Source organism: Bubalus bubalis, chromosome 22 (genome assembly GCF_019923935.1).
Source record: "Bubalus bubalis isolate 160015118507 breed Murrah chromosome 22, NDDB_SH_1, whole genome shotgun sequence".
NCBI lineage: Eukaryota > Metazoa > Chordata > Mammalia > Artiodactyla > Bovidae > Bubalus > Bubalus bubalis.
The window spans coordinates 57,255,074-57,266,522 of NC_059178.1; the positions used below are offsets into that span (position 1 = coordinate 57,255,074).

At 41.2% G+C, this 11,449-nt stretch overlaps 1 non-coding gene across 1 annotated transcript; it reads right to left on the reverse strand.

The window, feature by feature from the left end:
* Nucleotides 1-676: 676 nt before the first annotated feature.
* TRNAA-CGC lies at nt 677-748 on the reverse strand. Its single transcript has one exon. It is a non-coding gene; the product is annotated as a tRNA-Ala (tRNA).
* Nucleotides 749-11,449: the final 10,701 nt, after the last annotated feature.

Sequence of the window (11,449 nt, forward strand, 5' to 3'; positions counted from 1 at the left end):
ATATACAGCTTTAAAAAAAGCTTTTATTCTATATGCCCTTGTATATGGTGATCAAAATTGAGATAGCTATCAAAGGCTTGATCTCAATGAATCCACTGTAATTCCATGAATTATACCACACTTAAATCATGTAATTGTCTAGGATAATAAAGCAATAATAAAATGAGGTAGTCCTGGCACAGTTAGCTTACATAATTTTGCTGCAAATACTAACACAATATTATAGTGGCAAAGAATCAGCCATGACTGAGTAACAGAGCATGCATGCATTACAGGTGCAAATACTGTAGAAATAAGGACTGCTATGAATATCTTTGTTGTACTTTTATTCTTTAAGTGGGTCATGCCCATAGCATAGCAGGTAAGTTTCTGTCTGACCATTTATATGGGTTTATTAAAAGAAGGTGGATGTTAACAGAAATGTATATGAATCAAAGAGAGTAATAAAGATTTGTTGGAAAGGCTATATTTTTATTTTGTATTAATAAAAACTATGTTATTAATACTGAAAGAAGATGCTATCACATCATTAGCAATACACATAGTTCATTGAAAAGGGTAGGGTGGTACCTGTAATTTATATGAATATGTAACACTGGTGACGTGTCCTCCTGTGAAGTCATGCTGTCTTAAAAATGAAACTAAAAAACAAATCAGCACCATTAGTTGAAGGACATGGAGATGCCAGGGATTGAACCTGGGGCCTCATGCATGCGAAGCATATGCTCTACCACTGAGCTACATCCCCAGCCCTGGAAGGAGGCTGCCAGGCTGATGAATCAGCGCATTGATTTCTCTTAGACAATCTCTCCAGAGAATGAAAGAGCCCTGGATTCTCACAGTTTCAAATTCCCATCACAGAGCACTCTGAAGCATTCCTGGGGGACCTATAAATTTTGTACCTTCAGTGCAGAATGTCCTGATACTTTATGGCTCACCACCATGCTAGTTTCCCCAGCCTTATTTTTAGGGATGATGAAACACCATCTCCCTTCAAAATTTATCTTATTTATACAGTTTCCTACTCATAGATGCAAGAAAATATTTTAGTTATATTCCATAATTTCCCCATTACTTTTATTGCTGTTGTTGTTGTTGCTCAGTCGAGTCTGACTTTTTGCAACCCCATGGACTTAAGCTCACCAGGCTTCTTTGTCCATGGGATTTCCCAAGCTAGAATAGTGGAGTGAGTGGTCATTTCTTTCTCCAAGGGATTTTCCCGACCCAGGAATCAAACCCATGTCTCCTGCCTTGGCAGGCTGATTCTTTACCACCGAGCCACCTGGGAAGCCCATAGGAAATGAAAAAAGAAACAAATTTCTCCTCTCCTCCTACAGGTTCGTGGCTGGGTACTGCAAATAAGGCTGATAAAGGGCAGATTAACAAGACGAAATCAAAGTTTATCAGCATGCGCACTGGGTTTACATAAGGAAGAAACCCAGTGATGAGGAACTCAGAGGGGTGATTAGAACCTGGGACTGTATAGCACCTTAAAAGGAGCAACATGCTTGTAAAAGACGCAGGTAAATGGGTTCAGGCTTTTAGGGGTGCAGACTATGGGAAGGTAAACATATGGAGGAGACTATGGAAGATGAGAAGCAGGGAGTAAGGCTTGTTTGTGTAGACTGCTCAGCAGTTGTTCCACTGGAGAATTATCATCTCCCTTCCAGTACAGTGGGGGCTGGCTGGGGTCTCTCTACACAGGGAATTTAGGATCTGCTTCCAGGCAAATCAGGTGGTCTGGTATGCCCATCTCTTTCAGAATTTTCCACAGTTTATTGTGATCTACACAGTCAAAGGCTTTGGCATAGTCAATAAAACAGAAATAGATGTTTTTCTGGAACTCTCATGCTTTTTCTATGATCCAGCGGATGTTGGCAATTTGATCTCTGGTTCCTCTGCCTTTTCTAAAATCAGCTTGAACATCAGGAAGTTCACGGTTCACATATGCAGGTCAGGAAGCAACAGTTAGAACTGGACATGGAACAACAGACTGGTTCCAAATAGGAAAAGGAGTTCGTCAAGGCTGTATATTGTCACCCTGTTTATTTAACTTATAGGCAGAGTACATCATGAGAAACACTGGACTGGAAGAAACACAAACTGGAATCAAGATTGCCGGGAGAAATATCAATAACCTCAGATATGCAGATGATACCACCCTTATGGCAGAAAGTGAAGAGGAACTCAAAAGCCTCTTGATGAAAGTGAAAGTGGAGAGTGAAAAAGTTGGCTTACAGCTCAACATTCAGAAAACGAAGATCATGGCATCCGGTCCCATCACTTCATAGGAAATAGATGGGGAAATAGTGGAAACAGTGGCAGACTTTATTTTTCTGGGCTCCAAAATCACTACAGATGGTGACTGCAGCCATGAAATTAAAAGACGCTTACTCCTTGGAAGGAAAGTTATGACCAACCTAGATAGCATATTGAAAAGCAGACATTACTTTGCCAACAAAGGTTCGTCTAGTCAAGGCTATGGTTTTTCCTGTGGTCAAGTATGGATGTGAGAGTTGGACTGTGAAGAAGGCTGAGCGCCAAAGAATTGATGCTTTTGAACTGTGGTGTTGGAGAAGACTCTTGAGAGTCCCTTGGACTGCAAGGAGATCCAACCAGTCCATTCTAAAGGAGATTGGTCCTGGGTGTTCATTGGAAGGACTGATGCTAAAGCTGAAACTCCAGTACTTTGGCCACCTCATGCGAAGAGTTGACTCATTGGAAAAGACTCTGATGCTGGGAGGGATTGGGGGCAGGAGGAGAAGGGGACGACAGAGGATGAGATGGCTGGATGGCATCACCGACTCGATGGACGTGAGTCTGGGTGAACTCCGGGAGTTGGGGATGGACAGGTAGGCCTGGCGTGCTGCGATTCTTGGGGTCACAAAGAGTCGGACACGACTGAGTGACTGATCTGATCTGATCCAGGCAGATAGGGGAGTGGGGCAGAGAATTATCCTTTGTCTACTTTTTCCTCTATTGTCTTTGACTCAGAGTAATCATTACACCAGAGTGGCATAGTTGGGGGTAGAATATTCTAAACCACTTTCATTTCTTTCCTGGGGTGAAGGTGGGAATAGGGGGTTTTGTTATGGGGGAAGTAGCAAAGAAGTAAACAAAGAAGCAGCTCACTTGTTGCAGTGGCAGCTCTCTCCTCGGGACAGGGAAAGGTCACTCTGCTGCTCACCAACAGGCTTAACAGCGCGCCCGAGTTCATGGCACTGTAGTGGTCAGAAGAACCAATGCTGCTTTTCTCAGAGACACATTAAGTTCACGACATAGAGAAGTGCCAGCCCTGGATTTTTGCTCGCTGTGATGATCAAGATGAAATTGCTATTTGATAAATAACGTTTTCACCATAAAAGGACGAAAAAAAATACTAGAAGTAAACCGAAGAGCTGCTCTTTGGTTTCATCTACTTGGTGACCAGAACCATAATGCTGAACACAGCATATCCTTGATCTGACTACTCATGTAGGACCTTCTAAATATTTAATGAGCTCATCACAGCCTTACAGAAAATCTAATTTCCTAGTTATCACCAACAGCATATTCTGACTCTGAACTCTCTTGCCCATGAAGATGCAAACTTTAAAAGCACACCCTTGCCCTCTCTTAACAACACTGGTTGTTCTTGGCTAATAAGAACAATAAAATCAACCCAATGATATAGGATATAATAATATTAATGACACTAATAAGAATCAAGTTCCAAAATAATTCAGAATTACCAAGAAAAAAAAATCACCTCTTTTCTTTTTTAGCTCTGGTTCCAATGAAATGATGGCTTTGGAAAACCTTTATCCTAATATTATCTTTTCTATAATCTTAAATATTTAATTTGAGAAATATATGCTAATATTAATTTAGGAAAATATGAAAGTATAAATAATTTAAATTTTGATCATAATACATCCAAAATATAGGTAATCCCTCTTGAGCAAGTAGTAAATTACATTGGAGCTTTTAAATCTTTTACTTTAATAATGTTGGGTCCTCACACATCAATGAAAACAAAGCTGGTAAAAACGGATGTCAGTGAGGTGCAAATTACTAATCTATACCCAGAACTCAGGCCTGCATTATACTTTAAGATACACCACTCCAATGACCGGGTCTTCCCCAGGTGGCTCAGTGGTAAAGAATCCACCTGCCAAGGCTTGGGTTCAATCCCTGGGACAGGAAGATCCCCTGGAGAAAGAAATGACAACCTACTCCAGCATTCTTGCTTAGAAAATCCCATGCACAGAAGAGCCTGACAGGTTAGTCCATGGGGTTGCAAAGAGTCAGACATGACTTGGCGACTAAACAACAGGCACATGGTGAACCACAATATAAATTTCCTAATTAATTTAACATTAAGAAAGCTGAGTACCGAAGAATCAATGCTTTTGAACTGTGGTGTTGGAGAAGACTCTTGAGAGTCCTTTGGACTGCAAGAAGATTCAACCAGTCCATCCTAAAGGAAATCAGTCCTGAATATTCATTGGAAGGACTGATGCTGAGGCTGAAACTCCAATACTTTGGGCCCTGATGCAAAGAACTGACTCATTTGAAAAGACCCTGATGCTCGGAAAGATAGAAGGCAGGAGGAGAAGGGGATGACAGAGGATGAGATGGTTGGATGGCATCACCAACTCAATGGACATGAGTTTGAGTAAGCTCCAAAAGTTGATGATGAACAACAGGGAGGCCTGGTGTGCTGCAGTCCGTGGTATCACAAAGAGTTGGACACAACTGAGCAACTGAACTGAACTGAAGTCTTATATGATATATTTATTTTTTTGTTTATGTAAAGGTGCTACTTCCCAAAATAGAGTTGCTTTAGAAGTGTTATTCTCTTTTTGGAAATATAAACTTCCAAAGAATGTTTAGAAATCTTTTTTCAATTTCATGTTTAGCTGCACAAAGTCAGAAAAATAAAATATAAAATATTGAGTAATAATATCAAGATTATGGACCCCCAGAAGTATCACTGTTGTTGATCAGTTGCTAAGTCATGTCCGATTCTTTGTGGCCCCATGAACTGCCCAAGTTCATGTCCATTGATTCAGTGATGCTATCCAACCATCTCTTCCCCTGCCACCCTCTTTTCCTTTTGCCTTCAATCTTTCCCAGCATCAGGGTCTTTTCCAATGACTAAAACAACAATAATTTGTTTTGTTTCAAGCCACAAATCTTTGGTAATTTGTTATAGCAACAATAATTAACTAATACACACTGCCACCTCTACTTGATTCTGAGCTGGTAAATGGATTTTTACCAGGGTGCCTGTGATCACTTTGGAATGACAGGGAAAAGGGAAAGGGGGACTCTCTCCCTGAGTCTGTTCTCTTATCTACAGAGCTGGAGCCCTGTGGATCTCATCTCTCATTTCCCTGTGTTATGGATTGAAGTGTATCCCCCAAAATCCATTGTGCAGTGCTTAGTCACTCAGTTGTGCCCAACTCTTTGTGACCCCATGGACTGTAGCCCACCAGGCTCCTCCGTACATGGGATTCTCCAGGCAAGAATACAAGAGTGGGTTGCCATGTCCTCTTTCAGAGGATCTTCCCAATCCAGGGATCGAACCCAGGTCTCCCACATTGCAGGTGGATTCTTTACCACCTGAGCCACCAGGGAAGCCCCCAAAATCCATATAATGAGGTCCTAAATTCTAGAGCCTCAAAATCTGACTTATTTGGAAAGAGGGTCATTGCAGATGTAATTTATTAAGATGAGGTCATCCTGGATTGGGGTGGGTCCCTGTTCCAATGTGACCAGTGTCCTTATAAAAAGGGATCATTTGGACACAGACCCACAGGGACCTCCGTGTGAACGTGAAGGCCGGGTGGTGTATCTACCCACCAAGGAAAGTCCAAGGTTCTGAGCAAGCCACCAGAAGCCAGGGAAAAGGCATGACACAGAGTCTCCCTTACAAACCGGGGAAGGAAGCACATCTATTGACACCCTGATCTTGGCCTTCTGGCCTCCAGAACCATAAGACAACAAACTTCTGTTGTGTTTGTTTGTGGTGCTGTGTTTGGCAGCCCTAGGAAAGCAGGGCACCCTCCCAGACCAGGACTCAGTCTTCTGTCTCTCCGGTGGATTCTCCCAGTTCTGAGGTTAGCCGTCAGAGTCCATTCAACTCTGCACCCTGCCGCAGACTTCCCAGGGCTGTGTTCACGGGGAGTCACCCTCGGAGGACTGCACTTTCTTTTCATCTCAGCAGAAAATGCCCATTTGGATTTTCAGCACATACAGCTTTCCAGCCAGTAAACACACACGAATGTACTAGTTCTCAGCATTGAATACACAGCTCTTTTAAGGATTTATTTCATTTATTATCAATGAAGTTTCCCCGTTATACCCTTTTGCTGTTGTTAATAATTTATCCCAGTATTGGAAATAGTTGCATCATCTATAACTCTCTCATGTTTACTTTTAATTTTTATTGATAATATAAGACAGAATTAGCTGAACTAATAACGGTAAAGTCAGCTAATTCTATCTCATGTCAGTCAAAATAAGTCCCTGACAGTTACATCAGACCCTATGTCCCCATATCCCCTGATATATGTGAATGTATAAGAACATCAAAAACATACAACCATTGAAACTTTTCTTCCCCAGACATGTCTAGTCTTAAAGGGGATGACAGAGGATGAGATGGTTGGATGGCATCACTGACTCAATGGATGTGAGTTTGAGCAAACTCCAGGAGATGGTGAAGGACAGGGAAGCCTGGTGTGCTTCAGTCCAGGGAGTGGCAGAGTTGGATAAGACTTCACACGTGAACAACACCAAAAAGTAAACTGGCAAAACCTCACGAAAATGAACCAAGAGGACCCAAGTGTGGCAAAGAAGACTTCTCACAAAGGCAAATCAGACGATATAAAAATAATTGGTGTCCACATTGTATTATGTATGAAAATATTTATGATAAGGTTAAATAGTCAGAGGGATATAAGTAATTCTTTCCAGTTTGTTTTAGTGATAACCATTATATCATTGTGAATTACATGAATTTCCTTCATTTGGAACTAAATAGACAAAATAAAATTCATTTTCCTTTGCATATATATATATTAGAAAGCCAATTCTTGTAACCATAATTTTGTTTACAACACAAGTGTTATGATATTTTATGATTTTTAAATTTTTTTTTGTTCTTATATGTTTTACATAACTAATTCTTTGTCTCTCATCAGCTAAACCTTTTCACATATTTTGTAGACTTTCATCCAAATCTTAGCACTTCCTCAAGGTCTATATTAAGCACCAAATCCTCCATATGTCCTATCAAACAATTTTAATGAATATTAAAAATAATAATGGTATATCTTTAGTTTACAAATTATTTTCTTATACACTTTATGTTCAATTTTTATTTTTTGAAACATTTTTTTGGTTTGAGTGTGGGCTTCCCTGGTTGCTAAAGAATCCCCCTGCAATGCAAGAGACTTGGGTTTGATCTCTGGGTCAGGAAGATCCCCTGGGAGAGGGAATGGCTACCCACTCCACTATTTTTCCTGGGAAATCCCATGGACAGAGGAATCTGGTGGGTACAGCCAATGGGGCTGCAAAGAGTTGGACATGACTAACTGACTTTTTTAATTTTGGGATTTGTGGAAAATTATTGAATGCAGAGATCAGGACCTTCATTTTGTCTTTTATTTATTTATGATGTAGACAATTTTTAAAGTCTTTATTGAATTTTTTACAATATTATTTCTGTTTTATGTTTTGGTTTTTTGGCCACAAGACATGTGGGATCTTCCCCTGAAGATCTTATCCCCTTATCCCCTGAAGACGAGAATAACAACCCACTCCAGTATTCTTGCCTGGAGAATTCTATGGACAGATGAGTCCATGGGATTGCAAAAAAAAAGCCAGACATGATTGGCTGACTAACACACACACGTGTAGGATCTTAGCTTCCTGATCAAGGATCAAGCCCACACCTCCATTGGAAGGCAAAGTCTTAGCCGCTGAACCACCAGAGAAATCCCTATTTCATTTCTTTTTTACAATGACTTGAATAGGTGTAAGACACGTAGTGGAATATATGTATAATTTTCTAATTCATTATCATATTGATCATATTTATGTATATAGTTTTTAAAGGTGACACAGTAAAATGGAGCTGCTTTTTAAGATTTTTATTTTTAAAAATATAAAAGCCCAAGTGAAGTTACTCAGTCGTGTCCAACTCTTTGTGACCCCATGGACTGTAGCCTACCAGGCTCCTGTGTCCATGGGATTTTCCAGGCAAGAGTACTAGAGTGGGTTGCCATTACCTTCTCCAGGGGATCTTCCTAACCCAGGGATCGAACCCAGGTCTTCCACATTGTAGGCAGGTGCTTTTACCATCTGAGCCACCAGGGAAGTCCATAAAATCCCAAAGGAAAGTTAAAATTCCACTTCACATTTCCTTCTGAAATGGCAACCCACTCCAGTATTCCTGCCTGGGAAATCCCAAGGGCAGAGGACCCTGGTAGGCTACAGTCCATGGGGTTGCAAAGAGTAGGACACATCTGAGTGACTAACTCTTTCTCTCTTTCAAGTTTCATACTCCATTGTAGAGTCTAAGAATACTTGATGAACACAAAATATTGGCTCCTAGCGTCAAGGCTACAGACATGTTTTTCTACAAACTGTCATACATTTACATTTCTTAAAAAGTACTTTTGCATAAAAACTGGCATCTGTCGGTTCATCGAGAAGCATTTATTGAACATAGAGAAGCAAGAATGTTATACATCATTTTAGTGTTTTTTTAATATCTATTTATTTGGCTGCCTCGGGTCTGACTTGCAGCTCGTGGGATCTTTCATTGCGGCAAATGGATCGTCTAGTTGTGGCACGTGGGTTTGATTGCTTCGTGCACGTGGGATTTTAGTTCTCATTCCAGGGATTGAATCTGTGGCCCCTGCATGGCAAGGCAGATTCTTAACCACTGAACTACCAGGGGAGTTCCTCATTTTAATATTTTCAACAATAGTTTTCTTGACGTGATACATTTTCCTGTGAGAATAAATGTCAAGCCTCTTCTGTAATTAGCTAGTCTTGATGCATTTGACTAGTGTCACGGTTTTTTTTTTTTTTGACGTATAGATGCTGGTTGGTTTCTTCTTGTGTTTTGTTTTTAAGAACATCATTTTCCTCTCTTAACATGAAATGACATCTCAGAGGATGATTGGTAGGATGGCAGGAATAATCCAACGGTGACATTTCCAGTGTGAAATTGACATCATAATTCTCTAAGTTCACAGATACTTCTGTAGAACTGTTTTTCTACAAATATAGCAATTTTCTGCTTATGTAAGTATACAGAGGCTAAAATGAGCTGAATATAAAAACTATTATTAGCATCGCATGAATCACACATATCATCAAAATGTCACTTAGGGGGAAAACAATAAGCAAAGGTTTGTCAAGTGAAAGAGACTGGCAGAAGAAGAGGGAGGAAGCAGTGTCTTGGAAAGAAACTATGATTGTCCCTTGAAAGGAATTTTCTACTTCAGAGTGACTATAATACCGTTTGATTGTGTTAATTTTGTCCTCTGGCACAATGAATGATAAATCTACAGTGTTGTCAAAACTTCAACAGACAAAAGCATTAAACAGTTTTTGCTATTGATGTAATGCAAAATAGGAGGAGGAAAATACAAGGAGGCCAGGGCCATTAAGCCACTGCCTTGAGGGTTTTCTTCAGGCGGAAAAAGGAAAGGTAATAATTTATACCCCATTTTAATTGTACTGAAGGGAAGTATTTGACACAGAACTTCCCAGGTGGTACAGTGGTAAAGAATCCACTTGCCAATGTGGGAGATGGAGTTTTGATCCCTGAGTTGGGAAGAACACCTGGAGAAGGACATGACAACCCACTCCAGTATCCTTATATGGGAAATGCCGGGGACAGAGGAATCTGGAAGTCTACAATCCATGGGACGGAAAAGAGTTGGCCATGACTGAGCACATGCTTACAGTGCTGGACAACAGGCTTCATAACCGAAGGCGGTTTCATCAGAAAAACGCTGTGTGCATCTTAGTGTATCAGGGATACACCAGGGAGAGATAACAGGTGGAAAAGCCTTGGACTTAAAATCAGAGAACTGCGCTAGTTTTTCTAATGTCACCCAAGGAGTTGGTCTGATTTCCAAGCCAGACAAAACAGGAACCACTGGATTATTCACAACAGCCAAGACATAGAAACAACCTGAAAGTCCAGTGCTGGATGAATGGATAAAGAAAATGTGATATCTATATCTGTATGCTGCGGCTGCTAAGTCGCGTCAGTCATGTCTGACTCTGTGCGACCCCATAGACGGCAGCCCACTAGGCTCCCCTGTCCCTGGGATTCTCCAGACAAGAAACACTGGAGGGGGTTGCCATTTCCTTCTCCAAAGCATGAAAGTGAAAAGTAAAAGTGAAGTCACTCAGTCGTGCCCGACTCTTAGTGACCCCATGGACTACAGCCTTCCAGGCTCCTCAGTCCATGGGATTTTCCAGGCAATAGTACTGGAGTGGGGTGCCATTGCCTTCTCCTAGAGCAGTAGTAATCTTGCTACTATTCTTCTGAAGGACAACAACCATATACAAAAATGAAGAACTATGGGCAGTAGATGAACTTGTGAAAACACAGCCATAGGTCAGATATCTGCACGGCAAGGAGAGGTGCCTCAGAAGTAACCAATCTGCCAACAGCTTGATCTTTGCTGTCTGGCCTCTATATGTCTATATATATAGATCTACGAATATCTACATATGCATATATCTATAAATGTATACATCAGATCAGATCAGATCAGTCGCTCAGTCGTGTCTGACGCTTTGCGACCTCATGAATCGCAGCACGCAAGGCCTCCCTGTCCATCACCAACTCCCGAAGTTCACTGAGACTCATGTCCATTGAGTCAGTGATGCCATCCAGCCATCTCATCCTCTGTCATCCCCTTCTCCTCTTGCCCCCAATCCCTCCTAGCATCAGAGTCTTTTCCAATGAGTCAACTCTTCGCATGAGGTGGCCAAAGTACTGGAGTTTCAGCTTTAGCATCATTCCTTCCAAAGAAATCCCAGGGCTCATCTCCTTCAGAATGGACTGGTTGGATCTCCTTGCAGTCCAAGGGACTCTCAAGAGTCTTCTCCAACACCACACTTCAAAAGCATCAATTCTTCAGTGCTCAGCCTTCTTCACAGTCCAACTCTCACATCCATACATGACCACTGGAAAAACCATAGCCTTGACTAGACGAACCTTTGTTGGCAAAGTAATGTCTCTGCTTTTGAATATGCTATCTAGGTTGGTCATAACTTTCCTTCCAAGGAGTAAGCGTCTTTTAATTTCATGGCTGCAGTCACCATCTGCAGTGATTTTGGAGCCCCAAAAAATAAAGTCTGACACTGTTTCCACTGTTTCCCCATCTATTTCCCATGAAGTGATGGGACCAGATGCCATGATCTTCGT